We start from the raw sequence: 7,947 nt of genomic DNA on the forward strand, positions 1-7,947 counted from the left end.
ATATGTAATTAACTGTTATCGGATTACATTTGTTTAATGTCATCTGGGCTGATTAAAGTTACTTCATTTGTAATTTGTTACTATAAAACCCTGTTGTGAGAACATATTGGAAGAGACCCCAGAGTTTCCTCATTCGTCAAAATTCATACACTGAACTGGACTCTCACACTGAAGGGGATACATAAGGAAATCAATAACACCTTTAACCTCTCTGGTGTCCCACCTCGACAACAGCCAGTGAAATTGCAGGGGGCCAAATTCAGAACAGAAATCCCATAAATAAAATTCCTCAAAACATTCCTCAAAACATACAAGTATTTTACACCATTTTAAAGATGAACTTCTTGTAAATCCAGCCACCGTGTCCGATTTCAAAAAAGGCTTTACGGCGAAAGCATACCTTGCGATTGTTAGGTCAGCTATGTATCATCTATGTCATTGTTTCAAACAAACATCCAGTGAAAATGCAGAGACACATCAAATTACAGAATTACTCATCATAAAACATTGATGAATGATATTTCTGTTTAACAAACGATTAAAGATAAACTTCTCCTTAATGCAAGCGCTGTGTGAGATTTCAAAAAGGCTTTTTGGCGAAAGCACATCACACGATTATGTTAGGTCAGCACCTAGCCACAAAAACCATACAGCCATTTTCCAAGCAAGGTGTCACAAAATTCAGAAAAGTCATAAATAGCGTTAAAATTAATCACTTACCTTTGATGATCTTCATCTGGTGGCACTCCCAGGTCTCCATGTTAGACAATAAAATGTTTGTTTTGTTCGATAATGTCCCTCTTTATGTCCAAAAACCTCAGTTTTGTTGGTGAGTTTTGTTCAGAAATCCAAAGGCATAATGCGTGCTCTCAACATCAAGACAAAAAGCAAAAAGAGTACAATAAAAGTTAGTAGAAACATGTCAAATGATGCATAAAATCAACCCTGAGGTTGTTTTTGTCATAAATAATCAATTATATTTCCACCCAAGCTTCGTCAATAGAAAAGGATAAACAAGAAAGGCGCATTCCCGATCACGCGCATGTCTGGAGATTTCCTCTCATTGAAAGTGCTGTATCTCCTTCATTTTTCAGAGTAAAAGCCAGAAACAAAGACTGGCCACATGTAGAAGAAGCTATATAAATTGTTAACTGGGTCCTAAGTCTTTGTCTGGTGGACAACCTTTCAAAATAATAGTACTTCCTGGTTGGATTTTCCTCAGGTTTTCACCTGCCATATCAGTTCTGTTATACTCAAAGACATTATGCAACAGTTTCGGAAACTTCAGAGTGTTTCCTATCCAAATCTACTAACTATATGCATATCATAGCTTCTGGGCCTGAGTAGCAGGCAGTTTAATTTGGGCACGCTCTATATCCAAAATTCCGAATGCTGCCCCCTACCCTAGTGAAGTTTTAATACATATTCTAAATCAAATATATATTTATTTATTTACCTAAACCCTCTTACACACTACTAATGTAACATGTTGCTATCATCACAGGGTTAACAGTTAGTGACTGTAACATGTTGATATCAACACAGGGTTAACAGTTAGTGACTGTAACATGTTGGTATCAACACAGGGTTAACAGTTAGTGACTGTAACATGTTGGTATCAACACAGGGTTCACAGTTAGTGTCTGTAACATGTTGGTATCACCACAGGGTTAACAGTTAGTGTCTGTAACATGTTGGTATCAACACAGGGTTAACAGTTAGTGTCTGTAACATGTTGGTATCATTACAGGGTTAACAGTTAGTGTCTGTAACATGTTGGTATCAACACAGGGTTAACAGTTAGTGTCTGTAACATGTTGGTATCATTACAGGGTTAACAGATAGTGACTGCAGACCCACGTTAATGTGGCGTTATGTCGACCTTTGCTGATTCTGATCTGGTAAGCTACAGGTGATAGCTTTACCACAATCTCGTTTGGCTCCGTCCAGTGGGGCAGGAACCTTGTTGCGACGCCCGCGAGTTTGGTGTACCACACCTTTTCACCAAACTCGAACACCTGGTGTGAGGTCTTTTTGTGGTAATAGGTCTTGTCACCTTCTGCACTTCTTTTTTCCAACTGTCCTTGAGCATACGCAAAGGTAGTCTGGAGATGGTTCCGCCGTTCGGTCACGTATTGATGAGCCGTGTAGGTGGTGGCTGCGGTGGTTGGAGATGCAGTGGAAGTGTTATTTGCCCGTCTCGAAGGGTGTTTTTCCCTGTTGACCTGTTGACCTGTTGACCTGTTGTGTGTGACTCTGATTGCCATCAGTACCAATGGGAGTTTAAGGTCCCAATCTTTGTGGTTGGCTGCCACATATTTCCTCAAGATTCTGACGATTGTTTGGTTGCTCCTTTCTGCCCTGCACAAGCTCCTAGGGTGACATGCGATGTGGAGTTTAGCTTTGACTCAAATCAAATCAAAATTTTACAAGATTTAGTAGATGGTATCGAGTACAGTATATACATATGAGATGAGTAATGTAGGGTATGTAAACAAAGTGGCATAGTATAAAGTGGCTAGTGATACATGTATTACATAAAGATGCGGTAGATGATATAGAGTACAGTATATACATATACATATGAGATGAGTAATATAGGGTATGTAAACATTATATTTAGTAGCATTGTTTAAAGTGGCTAGTGATATATTTTTACATCAATTTCCATTATTAAAATGGCTGGAGTTGAGTCAGTGTGTTGGCAGCAGCCACTCAATGTTAGTGGTGGCTGTTTAACAGTCTGATGGCCTTGAGATAGAAGCTGTTTTTCAGTCTCCCTGCTTTGATGCACCTGTACTGACCTCGCCTTCTGGATGATAGCGGGGTGAAGAGGCAGTGGCTCGGTCGGTTGTTGTCCTTGATGATCTTTATGGCCTTCCTGTGACATCGGGTGGTGTAGGTGTCCTGGAGGGCAGGTAGTTTGCCCCCGGTGATGCGTTGTGCAAACCTCACTACCGTCTGGAGAGCCTTACGGTTGTGGGCGGAGCAGTTGCCGTACCAGGCGGTGATACAGCCCGACAGGATGCTCTCGATTGTGCATCTGTAGAAGTTTGTGAGTGCTTTTGTTGACAACCCAAATTTCTTCAGCCTCCTGAGGTTGAAGAGGTGCTGTTGTGCCTTCTTCACGATGCTGTCTGTGTGGGTGGACCAATTCAGTTTGTCTGTGATGTGTACGCCGAGGAACTTAAAACTTACTACCCTCTCCACTACTGTCCCGTCGATGTGGATAGGGGGGTGCTCCCTCTGCTGTTTCCCGAAGTCCACAATCATCCCCTTTGTTTTGTTGACGTTGAGTGTGAGGTTATTTTCCTGACACCACACTAGGGAGTACAGGAGAGGGCTCAGAACGCATCCTTGTGGGGCCCCAGTGTTGAGGATCAGCGGGGTGGAGATGTTGTTACCTACCCTCACCACCTGGGGGCGGCCCGTCAGGAAGTCCAGTACCCAGTTGCACAGGGCGGGTTTGAGACACAGGGTCGCGAGGCGGCCATCTCTGTCGGCGCCAGAGGTTATGTGGTATGTTCCTCCCAGAAGCCTCCACAATTCGGTAATTTCAGCTGCTGAAAAGTGGGTTCCTCTGTCGCTGTCCACGGTTTCTTCTGGCAGGCCGAAACGACTGAAAACGTGGTTTAGCAAAAGAACGGCCGTGATTTCCGCTGTGTCATTGGTTGCCGGCAGGCACACCACCCACTTTGTGAATGCGCAAGTCACTGTGAGGAGATACTTGTTGCCTCTGGCCGACCTGGCAACTGGGCCAACCCAGTCGATCTGGATCGAGCTCCAGGGGTAAGACACACCCTTGCGTTGCAGGGGTGCTCTGTGAAGTGGCTTGGAGGGTTGAAACTGGCAGCAAACTAGACACCCCCTCACGTACTGTGCCACGTCTTGTTCCATGTGAGGCCCGTAGGCCACCTGTCGCAATGTTTCACATGTAGCCTTGACCCCCCTATGGCCTCCACATGGCTCGTCGTGGGCATGGGCTATCATCATCCCCCTCTGTGTTTTAGGAACCACCCACCTTCGAGCGGTGTCGGTTTCTGAAACATAAACCAGTAGGTCATCTACAAGTGTGAGGTGCTGTTTAATTGCATACAGCGAACGCAAGTCGTGTGAACCTGCCAAAGCCAGTTCGGACACTGGGTGGTTGACAGGTTCCGACAGGAACGCCATCAAAGTGGCGAGGGACTCATCTTGGTGTTGCATTGCTACCTGGTCGCCATTCAGGAATGAATGCGTTAGCATCACATTGTGTCTGTGCGAAGATGTTTCCCGTGGTGCTACATGGCTTCGCGTTACCGCAGACACCATAGCTTCCTCAGTGGTGTTTTCGTCTCGAGCATCAAACACCCAAGGGGTGCCGTGAATTGCAAAGGATTTCGCCATGCTGTCGGCATGGTCGTTGCCAAGTTTGTCACAACAAGTGATTTGGAGTGTCCCTTGACTTTCTTCCAATACACCAATGGCGGAGCGATGTCACGCGGGGGTGGTGCGCAGTCGGTTTCATTGTCACCACAGCATTGACACACCGCCAAAGCACAGGTTTTTCACTTTTGCGTAGTTGATTACTACATCATGGCTCTGCAGCAACATGAGCCAAGCCGCTATCCTGCTGTTGTGTACAGCACCCTCACGGATTCGTTGGCTTTTCAGAAAAGTCACAGACTGGTGACATGTTTCTATGATCACCTTTTGTCCGCCGACACAACTGGTGAAGTGTTTGATTACCCAGACTGTCGACAGCAGCACTTTTTTCGCAGTCTGAGTATTTGCGTTCAGCAGGGTTGAGTGTTTTGCTTGCGTAAGCAACCACAAGTTTGTCTTGGTCGTATTTTTGGTACAACCCAGCGCTAAGGCAGCGCTCTGAGAAACTGACTTCCAAAAAATAATGTCTTGTCTTTGTTGGGGTATACCAGGCAGGGTGCCTTGCAAAGCTGGTTTTTCAAGGAAGCCACAGCTTCATTGTGAGTGACATCCCAAACGAATGGAGTGTATTTCTGAAGAAGACGAGTCAATGGTTTTGACAAGTCGACTGTGTACCTCAAGAAGCTGTGCACCTCTTGAAGGTTCGAAGGTGTTTTGATGTTGCGGACTGCTTGGATTCTGTTAGACTGTGGTAGGATGCCCTCGGCACCCACCAGAAGCCCAACGTAGTTTACCTTGGTCCTGCACCATTGTCCTTTCATGATGGCCAACTTAGCCCCTGCAGTCTCGAGTTGGGTGAGAACGTGGTCCATTTCATTGATTTGATGTGACGAGAAATGGAAATATCCGCTAGTGTCAGATTTTGTACCAGGAGGTAAGTGGATCTAGCGGTTAGATCCAACAGCACTTCTACCCATCAGTAGCATGGGTAGAAAAATATTTATTTGTCTTCAACCTTTGGTTGAATTTTGGGTTCGTTGACTTTTTAGACCTCGGGTGCAGCTTGGGTCACTTAGTCTGATCTGTTAATTCTTTACTCACAAGTCTTATACCCTCGGGTCTGAAGTGGGTGTAACCGCCTTTAGGGCAATTTTCTGGGCGTACCAACTTAAGAGGCAAGATCTAGATTTGACTTAAATCCAATTTTAGACAACTTCACATTTCATCTTTACCAAAACATTCTCTTTGATTTGAACATTTTCCACACAATGTACAATGTACACACACCAAGCATATCCCAGGAAAACTCTTAACAGTTACAACGTTTTCGTAATAACGTCATCTATTAACGTTTAATAACAAAACAAAAATGACATATATTTTCATATTCCATCTATCGTCATGACCACCTGACGGAAACCATTGTTCCAAAGTCCCTTTATTTCATGTTTAATGTTCTGAGGTTGGTTCTCCATAGTGAGAGGACAAAGGAATGTTGTCTGTGGCCTAAGATTTACCATAGGCGTGAGGGGTCAAAAAAAAAACACATCTTCAGACCCCTAGATCTCTCCTCCTCTGTTGGGGTTGAGAGATTAATCTGTAGGGTTGTGGTCTCCTGTAACCTGACCTGATCAGGACAGTCATGACAGGGGCGATAAGTGAGTGTGAAGTTGAACCTCCAAAAAACAAATGCCCACCTGGCCTGCCGAGACGTTTGGCGGTCTGGATGTAGGCTAGATTTTTGTGATCCGTCCACACAACGAAGGGAAGGACCAAATCCTCTAACCAGTGACAACACTCCTCAAGAGCCAACTTAACAGCCAGGAATGTCATCCACATAGTCAAAAGCAAAATGCCCAATAACATCCCTCAGGACATCATTAGGCTTTGAAAAACAGTAGGGGCGTTAGTGAGACCAAAAGGCATAACGAGGTACTCGAAATGTCCAAGTGGTGTGTTGAATGCCGTTATACACATCCCCTTCTCTGATGCGAACAAGGTGATAGGCTTTCCGGAGGTCAAGTGTAGTAAACACTGACACCATGGAGGAGGGCAAAAGCAGCACTGATAAGTGGCAAGGGATACTTGTTCCTGACAGTGATACTTTTCAACCCACGGAAGTCTATGCATGGCCTTAGTAACCTAATCCTTCTTCTTGACAAAGAAAAACCCACCGGAGAGGAAGAAGGCCTGACATATCCAACAGCCAGGGAATCCTGGATGTATTCTTCCTTGCTCGGGACGAGAGAGGTTATACAACCTGCTACTAGGAAGAAGAGTTCCAGACTGAAGCTCGATAGCACAGGCGTATGGCTGATGAGGCGGCAGAGATGGGGTGTGGTGCTTACTGAATACAGGAGCTAGACCGTGATATTCTGGAGGAACAGAAGGTCTGGGGTTTCTGGAATGGACTTGGGTGCAGACAAGACAGGAGGAAGGGCAGAAATTAGACAATTAGAATGACGAAATGTACTTGTTGAAGGAATTTAATTCCTCTGTTTTAATTCCCAATTAACATTAAACACTATCAATTCATAAGAATTTGTAAGATCCTTATTTTATAGGAATGGACAGAGCCCGGTCTTAAAAGTCAAGTAACAGCCTTTATTCAAGAGAGTACTGCCACAATACAGGTTACCACAGGTTATAAACTGAAAATGACGTCATTAGTTCTAACACTACCCCGTGCCATCTCCGTTCCAGTACCAAGGCTGTGTCTCAAGCCTTCCCACATCCGTCTCCCTACCAATTTAATATAATTTACGAGTCAAGGTTTTCTTGTGTAGATAAGCATTCTAGCCAGTCTGATTGTACCAAGGAACAGACCGTCATTGTTACTAAACTCTTGACCACATTCACACACACATTATTTTCAGTACTGGGATCAAGAAAGAAAACTCATACATATACAGTAACATTTAGTATTCTGATTAGTACATATACAGTAACATAATAGTATTCTGATTAGTACATCCTAATTGAAATGTATACATAATTAGTCATTATAGATAAAAATTCCCTTAACAGTACTCCAAGTAGTTACTTGTGGACCAGTCAACCTGTGGGCTGTGTAGCTTTAACCATGAATGACACAGAAGTGAGTGAGAACAGTTGATTATGTGGAAACTGATATTTTCCTGGTGACTTCCAGAGAGACGCAGGATAACAGGAACAGTGAAGAGCTGAAGAGTAGCTTTCCATTGAGAGTGTTGGCATCCCGAGGTGAACTGAGTGAAACAGTGTCCAGACCCAACTGATTAACGACCCCTCGGTCCAGAAAGCTCTCGTCGGCGCCTGAATCGATGAGAGCAGGCAGAGGAAAAGCCTGGCTCTGCCACACAAGGTTGGCTTCAAGCAGACAGGTGATTTGACTCAACAGTATATCCCCCACTACTGCGGAGCCCCCTCTTTTGCTGGACACAGGGAACAAGTGGAGACCAGGTGACCAACCTGGCCACAATATAAACAGCTCCCAGTACTGATATGTCTTTTATACTGATAACAAGTTCAAACAGGTGCCATCAATACAGGTAACGAGTGGAGGACAGAGGAGCCTCTTAAAGAAGAAGTTACAGGTCTGTG

This window comes from Oncorhynchus mykiss, chromosome 25 (assembly GCF_057628025.1).
Source record: "Oncorhynchus mykiss isolate SJ-2025 chromosome 25, ASM5762802v1, whole genome shotgun sequence".
NCBI classification, from domain to species: domain Eukaryota; kingdom Metazoa; phylum Chordata; class Actinopteri; order Salmoniformes; family Salmonidae; genus Oncorhynchus; species Oncorhynchus mykiss.